The 18,981-nt window shown below is 45.4% G+C and overlaps 1 protein-coding gene and 1 long non-coding RNA gene across 3 annotated transcripts in view; one reads left to right on the forward strand and one right to left on the reverse strand.

The window, feature by feature from the left end:
- Positions 1–18,981, reverse strand: part of LOC135101440 (uncharacterized) — a 204,395-nt gene that overhangs the window by 27,237 nt on the left and 158,177 nt on the right. The window lies entirely within an intron of this gene.
- The window catches only part of LOC135101438 (carcinoembryonic antigen-related cell adhesion molecule 6-like), a 120,469-nt gene continuing 103,604 nt past the window's right edge, over positions 2,117–18,981 (forward strand). For both annotated transcript variants that reach the window (XM_064005390.1, XM_064005389.1), the window contains exon 1: positions 2,117–2,562. The gene's annotated coding sequence lies outside the window, so the exon portion shown is untranslated. The remainder of the gene's footprint in view (positions 2,563–18,981) is intronic.

Below are 18,981 nucleotides of genomic sequence, written 5' to 3' on the forward strand. Positions count from 1 at the left end.
ATATATATATATATATATATATATATATATATATATATATATATATATATATATATATATATATATATATATATATATATATATATATACAAGGATGGCTCAGGCTCCAAAAGGTTTGGAAAGCGAAGATAAAGCTTCGAGGAAAGACGGGAGTGAGAAATGACTTGAAACGCGAATAGTGACCTGCAGGGGGCGAAAATCTGCAGGAAGCTCCATGCCAACAGAAGGTAAGGAGTCTGAAGGGTGCGAACATGCTTTCCTTACCATCTTCTAACCTTGTAATTCTCTCTCTCTCTCTCTCTCTCTCTCTCTCCTCTCTCTCTCTCCTCTCTCTCCTCTCCTCTTCCTCTCTCTCTCTCTCTCTCTCTCTTCCTTTTCCAAACAGGAGCGTGATTCCCTTCGTACGTCTTTCTGTAACTTCCCTTCCCTCCTGCTCGGCATCTTGGTTCCCTTTCTCTCTTGCAGCACAATTTCCTCCCTCTTCCCACAGTATTCCGATTGCTTCCTTCTTTAAAAAGGCAACATAATTCATTCGTCTTTCCTAACCTAGTAAATTTCCTCCCGCCATACAGTACAGCAAATCCTTCCTTCTATTTACTACAGCGCAATTCATTTCTATTTTTCTACGAGTATAACATTATCTTCTCGTCTTTCCTCCTGCACCATCAGTATTCCTTTCTTCTCTCTACGGCAAAAATATTATTCATTTGTCTCTTTCCAAGCTAATAATTTATCTCCTCTTCTCTATACAACATACATAACAAATCCTTCCTTCCTATTTATTGCACCATGATTCATCCCTCTTTTCTGTAGTATTAAATTTCTTCTTTCCTTCTTTAGCATCACCATTCCTTCCTTCTACGATAACATAATTCATTGCTCTTTTTCCATACTAATAAATTTCTTGTCTCTATATAACGATCCTTCCTTCTTTTTACTGCCGCGTAATTCATTCCTCTTTTCTGTACATAGTTGTAAGTTTTTCGGCCTTCCTTTCTACAGTATCACAATGCTTTCCTTCTCTCTACTGTAGCATGGTTTATTCCTCTCTTATTCACGCTAGTAATTTTTCTCCCTTTTCCTTCGGTGACTTATTTTCTTTCTTTCTACAGTAGCTTCATGGTCCACTCTTTTTCTATACTAGTAAATTTTCTTTTCTGTACATAAGAGCAATCATATATTTTTTCCTGCTACGGCTATGCTCTCCTTTCCTTATAAAGTAGCGGGATATCCTTCCTACCAATAGACACGCGAGATGCCCGGCTTTCTACTACAGCAGTAAACCCTCTATCTACATTAGCGTGATTCTCTCTCTCTCTCTCTCTCTCTCTCTCTCTCTCTCTCTCTCTCTCTCTCTCTCTCTCCTCTCTCTCTCTCTCTCTCTCTCCTCTCTCTCTCTCTCTCTCTCTCTCTCTCTCCTCTCCCTGCACTAAGTCTGCAGCATTGAGGGCCTCTTCCTCTCTTCACAGTAGCAAGTCTCCCTCCCTCACTACCGCTTTGAATTCCTCGAGGCGCTGTAAGTGCGACGTACGAGCGCCAGTTTCATTCTGAGCAATGTGAGAAGTCTTTCTCCTCCATACTAGTCTGTTCAGATTATCCTGAACGATAAGCCGCGCTCCCTTCCACCCGGCCATCACTTCTCACGGACATTCTCCTTTAAACGCTTACTGATCACGTGTGTGGAGTTGGGGGCGGGGGTATTATCCATCAAGTTAACCAAAGAAATGCTCGGACAAGAGGAAGGGAAGAGTTTTTCCATCAAGTTATTCCGAGTGGAGTAGAAAGATTTCCCTCCTCAAGCAGACACGAGTCCAGCAGTGCATATTTTCTTATCAAGATCAACATGTGTGGCTTCCCTTCCCTTAAAGCACAGAGGCTCAGTTGCATTTTTCGCTCATTGGAACGTGCGGTGCCCCTCGCCTCATTCAAGCCAGTGTCACTATCTATCCTTCCTCTTGTGTGGAACCACCAATCTCAGAAACGCATGGGCTGCCTCCCTCTTCCTCCCTCCATCCCTGCCTCCCGCCGCCAGGACGGAGCAGCATCTCCTTTTAGATCATACAGTGGGTCCTTCCTTTCACCCCGCTCCCCTTCCCCTCTCGCGGGATGCCAGTGGGTCCTCCCCGGGGGCTGGAGGGGGTGGAGGAGCAGCGTCACAACTGGCCTCATAGTATACTCGCGGCGTCAGTAAGTCCGGATCGGCGGTCTTGGGCGGGCGCGCGCGACGCGAGGCTCCTCAGGTACAGAGGCAGAGTCGGCCGCGTGTCGGGAGTGTTGCGTGAGGGCGGCTCAGAGGGAGAGGCTCGGAGCACTGTGACGTGAAACACTACTTGGTTATTAACTATTAATAACTTTATATACTTAAGTGAGAGGAAAAATTTGCAGCCTCAAGCTAACAAAACTTTGGTGGCTGTGGAAATATTCCCCCGCATCGTGACGGAACTTTACGGGGATAAACAAAACAGTGCCTACACAGGAACCTGCTCAACATTATCCTGAAGACTGAGCCTCGTGGCCACTTAGCGGAGCTCTCTTTCCACCAACGCTTGTTTGACGCACGGGGTAGGTTTCTTTAAGCTTTTATTATTGTTATTATTAGTATTAGTAGCAGCAGTATTTAGGTGCAACATCCAACCCATCCCATGTGTGTGCGTCACTCCACACCTGCGAAGGCTGCTCAGCTGAATGAAGAATAACAACGCTGTAACGAACGAAAAAATTTCTCTCTTCTTAGAGTGCGATTCTTTCTTGATAAAATCCAAATAATACTGACGAGGTAAAAGTGGATACGTTTCCAGCGATATTTTAAATTGCGAACTTAAATGCTGAATTTATTTCACGGGCACCCAATTCTTATGCTATTCCTAACTTTTTTTTTTTTTTGAGTAATTAGCATGAAGTAAAGAACACGGTAACTGATGCCGTCACATCCAGCTCGTGTCTTTCTGTTCTTTTTCCCCTCCACGTAGGGGCCAGTCGAGGGCCGAGCGGCAGGTCCTGTTTGTGACAAGTTCGTTGATGGATGGTCAAGGGAAACGAGTTGCCGGGAAAAGTGTTCATGGGACAGCGTGTTACGGCGACGACATCGCCTGCTGACCAGCGACAAATACAACTGCTGCAAATGGCGGGAGGAAATAATATGTTTTTTTTTTTGCTTTTTTTTATGAAATGTCACCCGGAACCTTTATAACTTGTAATTTGTAATCAAGGCTGTAATTTAAAGAGCTGATGGTCATGTGGGTCTCTTGGGAAGAAAGAGCCACAAGAAGGCTACCTTGCAATGCCGCTCTCACAGTACGCGGGAAAAGGTTAATGCTGCATTTTGGAAAATTTTCTCTTCACTCATAGGATGGTTCAGCATTCACGAATATTACAAGAAAAGATGCTCGAACGAAACGTAGGCAAATGGCATACAGCATCAGTGGAACTTTGTTATCGGGATTCAGCGGAGCGGCGGCGACAGCATAAAGCTTACAAGTAACAGAGTTGGGGCCGATGCCTTGCCTACACCTGCTCCGAAACACTGAATCCACTTTGTTGGCGTGACAATGTGTAGCGAGCAGCAGTCGCGATCCTGATACGGTTTCTACCTAGAGTTGCCTTAACTTCTTCCTCGGAAAATTCATTCTTGCTAATTAAATTAAAGAAGCACCATCTATCCCAACATGATTTTCACGTACAAGAGTATCATGTTGCAATGAGCAAAGCAAGTGCCCTGGGAAATTACAACCCGCCATTCTTGATTACTGAGTTATTCCACTTTTATACCTGTAAGTCTTTTGGTTCGTAAGGAGACTTGTATTACAAAGGAAGGAAGGAAGGAAAATAGTTTGCAGAGCTGTGCAGGAGCAGACATGACTTGTGCGCCAGCAGGAGACGCCCTCACTGAGTGTCTTTGTGCCACTCGATGGTTTCGCCTGACAGAACAAGACTCGACGCATAACATGTTTAGGTTTCCTTCGGTGCACGCCATGTTACAATGAGGAGACATGAGAGATACCCCGAGACAGCACAACAAGCAAAACAAAGGCAAAGATGCTACCATACAATACATTAATTTTCGGCCAGGGGGAAAAAAATCACACCACACATCAAACCACGAGAAAAAGGAATATATAAAATAACACCTACAATACACATCACACATTTGTGCCACGCAACAACACATTACAGGACACCAAACAAATACAGAAGCGCCGTACAGCTGTACCACCACACAACACCACACCATATCACACAACACATCTGTACCACCACACCACACTACGCCGCGCCATACCACACCACACTACGCCGCACCAGACCACATCACTACACCACGCCACACCACACATCTTCAATGCACGACACCACACGGCTACAAAACATCACACTACACTTCTGCACATCACATCACGCCACACACATGTAGTATACAGTAACACACCACACCACAAACCTGCAACAGACCACGTAGCTCTAATAACATCACACACCCCCACACATACGCACGACAACACACCAAACAACAAGCAACAAAATGCACAACACACACATGCATAACAACACACGACAACACACGTGCGCGCCAGTTCATTGTCAAACATATATATAAACACAAACACGACAGACTAAAGACTCACAGCACATTCACAACACTGGTAAAGGACATAAATGGAACAAGTCACACAGCAACTCACTACAACTACACAACTTTCACCTTCGCTGTTAAAGAACAACCACACTACCATCACGACCATCACAACAACAGCATAACACTTCCCCTTCCTGTGTAAGCCTAAAATCCACAATGCACACACACACACACACACACACACACACACACACACACACACACACACACACACACACACACACACACCATCTCGAATCCCCTCCAGGAATAGAGCGGGTAATAACTTAATTAGTTGCACTTTTACACACACACACACACACACACACACACACACACACACACACACACACACACACACACACACACACACACGCATCCACTCACAGCCATCCACATTATAACCTGATTTTTCTTGCTCAAATAACCCTCATAATCTAAATTCAGACCTGGAATCAACGTCATTGTCAAGAGTCAAGTTTTGTTTTTTTGTTTTTTGAATGCCATGCTGACAGTGTAATTAAGAACTTTGCTCCGTTTTGTGCGGCCGCGACAGGTGAGGCAAATCTGGCGGTGAAAACACATATTAGCTGCCGTAACGTGCGCGTGTATACACCCTCCGTTAGGCTAGTTGGGTCCAGTGGCTCTCTCTCTCTCTCTCTCTCTCTCTCTCTCTCTCTCTCTCTCTCTCTCTCTCTCTCTCTCTCTCTGCTCATTTATCAGTGTCTCCCCTCTTCTCTTCTTTCCATCTTACTGACTTTATTCCGACCTGTTTCTCTCTCGCCCTGGCCTCCCCCCTTCCTTGGCCCTGTCGTCACTGTTTCTCCCTATATTTTTCCCCTGCTTTCTTTATTCCTCCGTGCCTTTTGTTTATTTCCCTCCCTCTTGTCTTGTTTCTCTCATATCTCCTTCCTTCCAGCTTACAAAGATCGTCTTACTTTCTTATTCTACTTTTAATCTTTTCTCTTCCCAATGCACTTTCATTTTTGGGTTAAAAAGAAATACTATTATACTGAATACCTCTCCCTCGGTTTTTCTTTCCTCTAAATTCTTTCTGATTCCAGTTAGCGGTAAAAGCTTTCCCTCCTGATGTTTCTCTGTGTGTGTGTGTGTGTGTGTGTGTGTGTGTGTGTGTGTGTGTGTGTGTGTGTGTGTTCCTCTCTTCTCAGTTCCCCTTTTCTCCTATGCAAGTAGAGCTTCTTTATTTTCCCCCTCTTTACTATCCATGACTCAAATTCCCCCCTTTATCCTCCGCCCGTGACCCGCCAAACCTCTCCTTGGTGTGAGCGGTTGAATAATTGTATCTGCCTCGCCAATCGTCACGTGAATGCATAATAAGATCGCTGACTGGTGCGAGGCTGTTCTTCGTCTGAGAAGGAGAGCTTTTGGCAACACTGCGATCAATTCAGTTCCCCCGAGTACATTATGACCAGCTTCTAGGATCCTTGTGGGGTCATGACTGGAAGAGCGAGAAGGAGGAGGAGGAGGAGGAGGAGGAGGAAGGAAAGTGAGGAGGATGCAAGAGGCAATGGCGCAATGGCAAGGTATTTGTGTGGAGCACGGGGCGGCACCGAGGACTTGCTTTAACAGAGGGGGTTTATAGAACTCCTGTGCAACTTACTGGGATTTCAGTGACTGTGGACGACATAATGGCTGCTGCAAATGACATATGAAAGCAATATTCGCAAATGTTATTTACCGTCTGCTTCAATACGTTCTGGCAAAGCTTATTAAATCTTTAAAACAGCGGGAGCTTTATAAATATTAAGAGTTAATGTTTGTTTCGTTCCTTGCCGTCTCCAGGGGCTCGCACTTCAGTGGTCCGCGCCAAGGTGCCCGAGGCGTCACCATCACGGAGTGGGCGGGGACGTGGGGGATGGGGAGGGCGAGGTGCACTTGTTGCTGGCGGGTGAGGCGCACCAAAGGCACCACCCCGGTCCTCCTCATCTTTCCCGGAGGCTCCTGAGAAATAGCGCCGTCTGAAAAGTGACTTTCATTCAATTTCTCTGATATATGCAAACTCAGCATCATTTATGCCAATCTGCTTCTTCTGTCGCTGTCCGCTGATGTCCCTGACAGCCCTGGTGGCGCCAATGTCTGTCTGTGTGTGACTCTTACGGGAACCATTTGGCCGGGACTCTCATGGCCAGCGGAATGGGGTCTGTTAACCCGATCTTATTCTCTCGGCGAGGAAGCAACGTAACTTTTCTGCAGGAGCTTCTAGAACAGAGTTTCTGCAAAATATTCAGTGGCAACACAAAACTTATAGACTGAAATGAAGTCCCTCTCCCTTTCCTCTTATCCTAGTTAATGTATTATGAATATATTAAAACTCTCGAATTCTCTCTCTCTCTCTCTCTCTCTCTCTCTCTCTCTCTCTCTCTCTCTCTCTCTCTCTCTCTCTCAAACACACTGCTTTAGGTCTTCTATCACGGGGAACCAGCTGACTCTGCGGGTCGGGATGGAACGGGACGAGATGGAAATAGTTCGGGATGGAATGAAACTGGTCGGATTGAAACGGGGCGAGATAGAACGGGTTGGGATGGGACGGGGACGGGATGGAAGGGACCGAGATGTAAATAATTCGGGTCGGTACGGGACGGTTCGTGTCGGAATGGAACAGGGCGGTTGGGAATGGCTTGGGGCCGGATGGGGGAGGCTGTGGTGGCCGGGACGGAGCGGCTGGGGACGGAACGATGTGAGGCGGGTCGGAACGGGACGCGGCAGGAAGGGGCGAGACGGGTCTGCACAAAACAGCAACCCAAAACTGCCTTCCCCAATCCTCCCCCAACCCCCAACCTCAATCTCGCTGCCGCCCACACGCAGCACAACACAGAGGGGGACGCTGTTGTTGCCCGCGATAACTGGACAGACAGACGAAAGTTCGGTCATTCACACATAACATTTTGTGTATCTCGTAACGTATTTGTCACTTAATGTCTAAAGTACGTATTACCCACTTATTTTGCTTCACGGGCAGCCGGAATTAGCATCAAAAGCTGGGTACAAACTCGCCCACATAATCAAGAATGACAGCCACCCTTGCATTACCACATCGCCACCTCAACATTTCTCCTGCCAGTGATGTAATTTCAGCCAGTTTCCTTGTTCACGCCAGACCGTTCTGCCGTGAGATCAACTGACTTAACTGTCTTTCATCTTATACGCTGGCTAATTGCACACCTTTGCACACTTTCCTATCCACCCCGCCGTGCAAGAATTTTCGTGCCCGGGCCGTGCCTCCAGCTGCCTCCCATCCGTGATCATTGATTAAGAGTCTAATACCTTCCCGTTCCTTTATTCTGCCAGCCTCGTCCTTGTCCTCCTCCTCCCCCCTCCTCCTCCTCCTCGTCCTCCTCCTCCATTTTTCCCTTCTCCTCATATTCCTTCCTTTTCCCTTCTCCACTTCCTCATTCGTCTCTTTCTCCCACTCTCCTTCTGGTCGTCCTCCTCTTCCTTTTACTCCTCTTACTCTGCCTCTACCTCTTCGCTCTCCAAGGATTACCAAGGCACTCCTCCCTCACTGCCAGTAAGCTTCCTAAATGAGTAGCTGCAGTAAGTCATGACCGCCTCTCACATTTCCTCCGCAACGCCATAGTTCCTGTTCCTCCTCCTTCCTCTTACTCTTCTTTCTTCCTCGACGTACTCCATCCAGTAATCACTTTTATTTCCTCTTTCCCTTTGTTCTTGTCTACCATCTCCTTTATCATCTTCGCTTATATCCTTCTCTTTCTTTTCTACCTTCCACATTCTCTTCCCTTTCCCTTATTCGCTACCCCCTTCACTTCCACACGTGTTTCCCCCTCCCTCTTCCCTTCCTTTTCTCCACTTCTCATCTGGGAGGCTATCAGCTTAGTCCTGGCTGAAGGGTCACTGTCCCCACCAATCGTCGGTCAGGACCACTACTGTTCTCTGTCAGCATTACCAGCTGCTCTGGGGACTCCATGTCGGAGGGCCACTCTGCATTACAAGTCACCCTCCAGAACATGTGTCTTGTGGGTTTACTTTCTGTATAATCCCTAACTACGATAACGTGTGTTTGTTTGTTTGTTTGTTTGTTTGGTGTGGGTGGGTGTGTGTGTTACTGCTGACAGGCATTCGTATGCATATGTGTGTTACTTAGGCATTCCTTGGGTTTGGTTATGCCTTAAAGAAAAAAATGAATAAATAAATAAATAAAAGTAAAAAAAAAATAAGAAGACGACGATATATATCTTGGTAATTCCTTTTATAACACTAGAGAAATTTTTATAAATGCACTCATGATCTGGAATGAAAACACAATTTCCGGAAATTTAATAATAAAAAAAAGATAAAATACACGTACATGGCCATGAGCAGTAACTTGTGTGTGTGTGTGTGTGTGTGTGTGTGTGTGTGTGTGTGTGTGTGTGTGTGTGTGCTCATGGTACCTCTACTGCATCTGCGTGTTGCGTCAGAACTTGAAATTTAACTCAACATAAATATCATATTTTGCTGAGAACGAATTTCTTCCATATTTCACCATCACTTATCACGTCAGACGCGATCAAGCCAGGCGTATGTTTTTGCCTCCCAAGCGATAAAAGCAGGGCGAAAAATTCGACTGGCATCACTGACAAATACCTCAACTTGCAGCCCAGCGAGCAGTCTATGGTGATGCGGGCTATTTCTGGCTGACTATTCATACGAGTAAGTGAAGCTGTACATCGTGTGACTTTGTTCACATTGCGTTACTTTCCATAACACACACACATACACACATGCTCTCTCTCTCTCTCTCTCTCTCTCTCTCTCTCTCTCTCTCTCTCTCTCTCTCTCTCTCTCTCTCTCTGATGGTCAGATGATGCGACAATATTGATTTTTTTTCACAATACATCTTCCTCCTAAGGGACTGGAACTGAACCACACTCACTAAGGAGGAAATGAAATTAAAGAGACTAGCTGAGAGAGAGAGAGAAGGGGGAGCAGCAGCAGCACGAGGAGGAGGAGGATGAGGAGGAGGAGGAGGAGGAGGAGTTCTTTACGGCAGGGTCAGTAAAGAACTATGTAAGAATACCTGAACTTAGAGCAATATCCGCATCAGTCTCACCGTATCCACTCTCTCTCTCTCTCTCTCTCTCTCTCTCTCTCTCTCTCTCTCTCTCACACACACACACACACACACACACACACACACACACACAACTCTAATAACTATTTCACCTGCGAACCACCACAACACCTTCACCTCCCGCTAAACACCTCAGCAATCACTACATATTCCCATCCACACACACACACACACACACACACACACACACACACACACACACACACACACCAGGCACCAACCGAGACCCACGCACCATACCCAATCACCCACACACCACACACCACGCAACACGGTCACATATCACCGACGGCCCACTTAATTGAGCTCCAACCAATCCCAATTAAACCCGCCACTTGTCAAATCGTACGAATATGTTTCCAATTTCGCTGCAATACAGGCGGCAGCGGGGCAGACAGCAGTAGGTTGCAGCAGGGGGCTTCCTACCTTCGCTACTACCACCACTACCACCATTGGCCATTACCATCCGTGCCTCATTCGCTCCCTCGCACGCCCAGCTCCCAACAAGCAGCAAGAGGGTGCGCGCGAGGTTTAATATGCGTGGTCCTGAGCGCCGCATCCCCTCAAGAACTTGTTTTGGTTCCCTGGAGGCTGTGTATAGCGGGTCATATCGCTGGTGTGTCGCTGCTGCTAATCTGTCATGTGTTGGTAAATGGGCTGGATGAGGGTGGGTGTAAGCTTATCCTAGCCAGCTTGGGTGTGTGTGTGTGTGTGTGTGTGTGTGTGTGTGTGTGTGTGTGTGTGTGTGTAATTTGTCATGCGTATGTAAACGGTAAGGTATATGTATGTAAGTTTATCCCAGCAAAAGTGTGTGTGTGTGTGTGTGTGTGTGTGTGTGTGTGTGTGTGTGTGTGTGTGTGTGTGTGTGTGTGTGTGTGTGTGTGTGCCATCTGTGCCTCATCCCTACTTCAATCAAAAGTTATAACACTCGTACATACAGAGCCGTGTTTTGTTTCTCTACGCCACCTGACTGCCCATCAATATACCCATCCATTTATATTTACATTTGTATTTATACAGACTATTATAACGCATTTCGGGAAACCTGATTTAATTGTTGTTTTTTGCACGCGCACTACTTGCCCCATATAAATGCGCAGTTAATCTGGCAGTGGAGCAAAGCGCAATTATCTTGCTATTAATACAACATAATTGGTTACAGTTATAGCCTTTAACATTCCTCTTCCCCCCTAACAAAAAAAAATGACTAATAAAATACAACGCATAATACTATAACATCGGCGTGAGCACATGTATGGTCGTGCACCACCACTATCACCACCACCACCACCACCACCGCCACCACACACAAACAGAAACACACTCACGCCAACACAACTCATTTCGCCCCTCACAGATACTTCACTTGGGATACCACGTTAACTCAGCTGCGACTGATTTTAACATACCGCCTTTAAGCACTGAACTGCTGGGGGTCGTTTGGAGGGTGGAGGGAGGCAGGGTGGCGGGCGAGTTCCCGGGAAAGGGTCCAAGGGCACGGCGGGACGTGTCATTACGGAGCAGCGATGTCGATGAGGGAAGCAATGGATCCCCGCCTCGCCGCCCCCTCCATTACAATCGGCGGCTGGAGGGCAGGTAGAGGCAACGAGGTGCGGCGATGGCAGGCTCGGCGAGAGGAAGGTGATCCGAAACGTGGAGTAAAATTAAAAGAGTAAAGGAAATTTAGGAGGGAGTAAATATGAAGAGGCCAGGAACAATGTGTAATGTTATCTTCCTGGAGTCTCGGAGTGCAGGGCCGCCTCTGTGCTATGCGGACCTGCTGGGAGGCGTCAGGAAGGCCTCGCCATGACAGCGATGCCGCGTGAGGGACTAAAATATGTCTTAATAACCACGCCATCATTTTACGACATTCATTACAAGTAACAAATTAAAATAAATAAATAACTATTCAACACGAAAATCACCAACATATAGATACAAAAAAAATAAAATAAAATAAATAAATAAAAATAAAAATAAAAATAGCAAAAGATGAAAAAAAGAGGATGTACACACATACTTCTAAGAAACGAAAGAAAAGGAAAGAATTTGCAGTGCCACAAGCATCTAGAAATGAGCATGTAGTTTGGCTGAAATGAGTGGGTGCATAATATTCCGCCGTCCTCCCCTGTAGAGGTTGTTACATAATTAAATCCTATATTAGCAGCGAGTCCCTGAGACAAAGAAGCTTGTGTGAGGAGCCAGTCCCGGGAACTGTGACTGGGAGGAGGAGGAGGAGGAGGAGGAGGAGGAGGAGGAGGAGGAGGAGATGATGGTGGTGGTGGTGGTGGTGGTGGTGGTGGTGGTGGAAAAAGGTGAAGAGGACGAAAGAAAGGATGAGGAGGAGGAGGAGGAGGAGGAGGAGGAGGAGGAGGAGGAGGAGGAAGAGGAGGAGGAGGAGTATGAGACGAAGTAAAAAGCTTATTGGCTTATTTATAAGGCGGTTGGCTGTTTGAAGGGACTGTTCTATAGATCCCCACTACATGCATAAGGGCAGAGCTGTAAAGTAAGGAGGAGGAGGAGGAGGAGGAGGAGGAGGAGGAGGAGGAGGAGGAGGAGGAGGAGGTAACATAAAGCCTTTTGGTTCACGAAAAAGGAGATAATGAATAAGAAAAGTTATACTGATAAACAGGGGAGAGAAAAAAAGCGAAAAAAAAAAGGAAAAAATATAAAGAAAAACACGTGCTGAATCGCGTCGCCTGTGAGGAGCAAAGATATTTTGTGATGACATGGGACAGACTGGTGTGAAGAGAAGCTGACACCAGCAGTCCCTCTCTTTGCCGGCGTGAATAACATTTTTACAAGCATCTATAAACATGATCTTGTGGTGATGGACACCCCTACACCAAGGTGGATGATTGATGACACCATTCCCTTGGTTTTGGAACATTTGGTTGAACAGTTTTTAGGGAAATGATTAATTCTGCATACGAAACGTCCTTGCCAAGTTCGTTCCTTAGGCGATGGCACGACCTGGTAAAATGTTTCCTCCCGATGTCGGTGTTTGAGAGTTCTGCCTCAATGAGCGCCCCGTTATGTCTGCTTTCCGAGGTCCTCAAACTTACTGAGATCCTGAAGACTTCTATCATGTCTCTCCGCATTTTGCATTTCCTCTTACCTAAGGAAGAGACTGAGAAGTTCTCTCTCTCTCTCCGGAAAATAAAATGTAGGAGAAGGAGGAAGAGGAGGAGAGGGAACACAAAGGAACACAATAAAAATCTTAATTCTTCCAGGGCTGTTTGTGGTGACTGAAGTACCTAACACAAAGTGAGGGAAACAGGACGAGGAGAGATTAAGCAATGGAGAGAAGAGAACAAGAGCTACAGAGGAAGAGGAAGAGGAGAAAGACCTGCAGAAGGAGGAGGAGGAGGAGGAGGAGGAGGAGGAGGAGAGAGTAAAAGCTGGAGAGTAGAAGAGAGTAAGAATTGGAGATAAGAGTGAGAGCTGGAGAGGAGGAGACATACGACAAGGAAAAAAGAGAGTGAATGTAAAAACGGCAGGATGGAGAGCTGGGTGATGGTCTGAACCTGGGCTGGTCAGGATAATCCCCTGAAAATACCGCCATTAAGAGCAACAGTTACACGAGGCCGGTAATTAGGCAGAGGCTTAGTGCTCGCCGCCAGGTCCTCGCACTAAAGCTTTCTGATCAAGCGAGAAGCCTGTCAGCGACGCAGAGAAGCTTACGGCCACAGCCATGTATACACTCCGGGGATAATGCCTCCCTTCATTGTGTGAGAGTAAACTTAATAGTGGCAAAACATAGGGATTAGGATCCGCCGAGGGGGAAATATGAAACCAGTCAGGCTAAACACTTCGCGTCCTCAGAGGCAGCGACCCAAGAGGTAAAATAAGAAAAAAAGGGATTAAAAAGAAAAGGCTCGTTAAACTTACTAATAACAGAGTAAATGGAAGTTTAATGGTTGAGAATTAATGTACCCGATCATTATCTTCGGGAAAGTGGCGTTATATTGAGCAAGGCTTCGGTAAGACTGTGTTGTTTGGGATTTGTTAATTGTTTTAGTCTTAGGTTAAGTGTGTTTACTTCAGGAGACATTTAATGCGATAGGTTAATCTGCACGGTGCCAACATTATCTAAGTTACGTCACGGTTGAAGTTTTTTCCTCTTCCTAACACCTTTGTATTATTCGTGTCTCTGGTCTGTTTATGACCCTCCAGCATTTGGGATGGTTTTCTTTTGCAAGCGACCCTTTGCCAGACGTCCCATCCATCATTCGTCAGACCGCAGCGGAAAGAAGCCTGGAATGAGCCGGCCCAAGCTGCGCCGCCGCTGGGCTGAGATAGACGCATCGCATCCATTAAGGAAGTTAATCCCCGTAGGAAAATATGATCCGTCTCATTCTGCCGCAGCCAGCCAGCCACTCGTCAATTGTTAGTACCGTAATGCTGCTGGAGTTACTGACGCACCGCACCACACACTCCCCACTTCACGATTGTGTTTTCTCTCTCTCTCTCTCTCTCTCTCCCTCTCTCTCTCTCTCTCTCTCTCTCTCTCTCTCTCTCTCTCTCTCTCTCTCTCTCTCTCTCTCTCTCTTCAAAGCCATTGTTTCCTTTCCTGTCTTCTTCCTCCCTTCTTCCTCCTAATATTCCCTCAGAGGTGCCGCTGCTCCAGGTATAATCATCTGTCTCCAGCTAATCTGTGCACCACATGCCGCCGCCACGGCGTGATGTTGGTTGCTGATTGTTTTCAGGGGCAAAAGCGCTCTCAGCCAGGAAAAAAAATATCTGAATTATCACCACTATCATAATTATCATTGCTATTACAACAACAATAACAACAACAACAACTACTACTACTACTACTACTATTGCTACTACTAATTTTATCATCATCAATCATTAGAACATTGCAATTTTCTAGTTTCCATACTGCTGTGACGCACAACACAACACTAAAAAAGCAGAGGAGGCGCAGCCTGGGTTCCTCCCCAGGCAACTTTGGAACACTCTGATAGCAAGTAAAATACGTGTGAGGCTATAATTTTTATGCATATATTGCTGATATATTTTCTTAAACTGCACACACACACACACACACAATATATATATATATATATATATATATATATATATATATATATATATATATATATATATATATATATATATATATATATATATATATATATATATATATATAATCTTTTTAATAACATCTCGAGTCTGCAGGAAGGAGCAAGGCTTTGTAAAACATGAAATTATCATCATCATCATGATAATAATATCATGATAATAATAATAATAATAATAATAATAATAATAATAATAATAATAATAATAATAATAATATGTATTATCATTATTATTACTATAATTGTTATTATCATCATCGCCTTCATTATCATTATTATCAGAAGTAGTATTAATGTTTGTAGTAGTAGTAGTAGTTTTTCAATTCAATATTCTTTATTCACACAAGATGTGTACACAAACTAAAATACATACTAAAACTAAAAGAAAGAAAAACATTTCATTTAATTATTAAAAAAAAAAAAAAAAAAAGACATAAATTTATACTAAATTAGACAATATCATACTGAATCCGACGTCACTCGGTGCACAAAGCATCAATCAACATCTTAGTTTCCCTTACATCTAAGATTGTGGTATCACATCTATCCCTCATCAAACACAATTCACGAATTTGTGCACCAGTCCGTGCAAGTTCGTACTGGTCACACTGCAGTAGTAGTAGTAGTAGTAGTAGTAGTAGTAGTAGTAGTAGTAGTAGTAGTAGTAGTAGTAGTAGTAGTAGTAGTAGCAGCAGCAGCAGCAGCAGCAGCAGCAGCAGCAGCAGCAGCAACAGTAATATTAGTAGTAGTAGTAGTAGTAGTAGTAGTAGTAGTAGTAGTAGTAGTAGTAGTAGTAGTAGTAGTAGTAGTAGTAGTAGTAGTAGTAGTAGTAGTAGTAGTAGCAGCAGCAGCAGCAGCAGCAGCAGCAGCAGCAGCAGCAGCAGCAGCAGCAGCAGCAGCAGCAGCAGCAGCAGCAGCAGCAATATTACTGCCTCTTTCATTATTATCCCTATCATTATCAACGCCTATTGTTGTTCCTGTTGATATTGCATATTTTTATTCATATGAAAGGAAGATTTGAACTAAGCGGTGGCAGTCCACTCTAGGAAAAACAAATGGAATCAAAACACCAGCATCGGGAACACAAACAATTCCCCTTCCTCCCCTTCCCTCGAAGCTTTATTAATTTGCCACCGCTAGAGAAGTCACTCTCCATTTAGCTTCTCTTTGCAACAACCTTCTTCCCTCGCCACTGATACGGAGCCTCCAACCCACTGCTACCTCCGCGCTATATTGCTTCTTTGAGACCCGCCGTGATATGTGTCGAAAGAAAATCCCTCAGAAAAAAAAAAAAAATGAAAAAAAAAGACGAGGAAGAAAGATACCCTTGAAACGCCCTCGGTGACGCCGGGCTGTGGCAGGAGGGGTTCTTTCACGTCTTCTTGGAGATTAATTAAGCTCAACGAGGTGGTTATTGCGCAGAAGAGTGATCAAAGCTCCACACGGCTCCAAAGATCCCTCAGAGGAGACTTCCTGCCTCTCCCACCCGCCACAACACCATCCCGAGGGACTGGTCCTCTCTTCCATCCCGCCCTCAGCACTCCTTCCCTCCCCTACAGTGCAACACCCCTCCATCCAGCGTCCCTTCTCGCACCCACTGTTGCTTCTGTCCCCCTTCAGACGTCTCCTCCATTCAAAAGATCTTGTGTGGGTTCGGCTCTACGTCCTTATCTGATTTTGCTAGCCAGCCGGTCACCCGTCAGAGTTCTTCCTCTTGGTGCTATTTCCCCATGGCCCGCCTCGCCAGCACGGCTGTGTGGGGCCTGATTGATCCCACCACAATGCTTCACGGCGCTCCCTCACCGACGCTCGATTACTTGAGAGAACTATCCGTTACGCAGACCTCCCTCATTCTTAACAGAGGCAATCTGCCTCTAGTCTTGACGCGAAGGATAATTCCAAATATGCACGAGGAAATGGCTACCAAATATGACCATGAAATCATATCGGTAAAGAGGAAGCTCTCAATCCGACTCGCCAACCCTTTACGGAAAATGAAACAGATCATCAGGGTGTACCCACTCCTGCCCGCGCCTTTGTGTCATTAAGTGTGCTGTTCTAATGGCCTTCCTTGAGTCCTAAGTATTTCCCGCGTGTCCCATGAGGAATGAAGAGCAACTCAATACGTTCACTTCTTTAAAAGTGCTCGGCTCTGCTTGATTACACGCCACGCACTGCTCAGTTCTTTCCTTCCCCCTTGCGTCCACAACACTGTACTCCGTGGTGGCTTCCCCTTCCGCCCCACTGAAAGATGGTCTCTGCACTAGTTACGTGTCTATTGGTCTGTAAAGCCCTACTTGTGTGTGTGTGTGTGTGTGTGTGTGTGTGTGTGTGTGTGTGTGTGTGTGTGTGTGTGTGTGTGTGTGTGTGTGTGTGTGTATATATATATATATATATATATATATATATATATATATATATATATATATATATATATATATATATATATATATATATATATATATATATATATATATATATATATATATATATTACATTATTACTATTTGTTTAATGAATCTGGTTCAGTAACGATTCTCTCTCTCTCTCTCTCTCTCTCTCTCTCTCTCTCTCTCTCTCTCTCTCTCTCTCTCTCTCTCTCTCTCTCTCTCTCAAACACAGATCACCTCGTGTGCTCGGCATGGGCCAGAATCCCATGCATCAGTCGCTGGGCGGCGCGGCGCTCCTGTGTTACCTTCACTCAGTGAGACTCGACCATTTTAAATGAATTTCAAGTGACAATGATTGTGACAAGGAAAACTTGACGTCCACCATCATCATTCTCTAAATCTGTGATGGAAATAAAATATTAGGAATGTGGTTGAGGCGGAAAGGAAACGAGCACTACCAGGAGCCTTTCCGGCACAGAAATGGTGAAAACGTCGTGCTTTTGTCTGGAAAGATAACATTTCTCTAATGATACCAAGATTAATTTTCTGGCGTATCACCGGTGGCCGGGCGTTGGGCGAGGCGCCGCGCTGGACGCCCGGCAGCAGAGGACGCTCTGACGATACTCATCACTCTCCACTTCAAGCGATGTCATGGAATGATATTTTTCTTGTCTAGAGATTTTAATTACTGATAAAGAAGACTGATACAGCGGACAGGAAGGCGCCTGCTATCACCTCCCTGCCGCCCACCGCCGCCAACCACTCGCCCACACCAGGCAGTGCGCCACTGACGAGCAAATCAACATTTGGAAAATTAATTCTTTTGTTTTACTAACAGCATTTTGATTCATGAGACAAGTAATTTCTTTCTACTGTGCCAATTTCCTTCTCCAGTGACAGGCCCTAAGGGGCAACAAAGTGACATGCTACTCGCAGCTTCCCTCCCTGAGTAGTACTACACAGACCCTTACTAACTGCCGGCCGTAACACACACACACACACACACACACACACACACACACACACACACACACACACACACACACACACACACACACACACACACACACACACACACAGAGAGAGAGAGAGAGAGAGAGAGAGAGAGAGAGAGAGAGAGAGAGAGAGAGAGAGAGAGAGAGAGAGAGAGAGAGAGAGAGAGAGAGAGGTTTGAAGTCCTCACTCCCCTCCAAGGAGAGCGTCACTCCCACACACCAGCGGACGCTCGGTAAAACTCCGGAAAGAATTTGCTCCACAACTTTGCCAGACCTCAGCGCTCCATCATCCATGCTTCGGCCCGGCAATACGAATGCCTTATTGAGTGGAAAACTTCATGCGTTTACCCAATACCCAAGTCAACTAGCCCACAACTCTCCGTGAATTGCTTCTCTTTGACTTGGGTTAATATTCCTTCCTGTGTTGTTTGAGGGTTGACTGGACGGAACCTGACACTCCCCTGTAATAGCCTGACACTGTGTTACCATTCCCGCCCTCAATTCTCCATCTTTTGTTTCTCTTTCACACAAAATTTCTTCGCCTGTGCCCGTTAGCAGTTTGTTAGCCGCCAAGTCGTCTGATAGCTCCATGCGTTTTATATGTATAGCCTTTACTTATTGCAGTATCGTGTTATACCCTAAAGTTGCTGCTGGTGAACCACAATGGGAAAACAATTCGTGTGAAAACAATGTCTTTTTTGACACCTTGACAATCAACGAAATTTTCCTGCGAGAGAGAGAAAAAAAAATTGTTTAATCAATTATCGTTATTTCTGGCGAGGTCGCATAACACCACATTCAC

This window comes from Scylla paramamosain, chromosome 6, assembly GCF_035594125.1.
Source record: "Scylla paramamosain isolate STU-SP2022 chromosome 6, ASM3559412v1, whole genome shotgun sequence".
Taxonomy (NCBI): domain Eukaryota; kingdom Metazoa; phylum Arthropoda; class Malacostraca; order Decapoda; family Portunidae; genus Scylla; species Scylla paramamosain.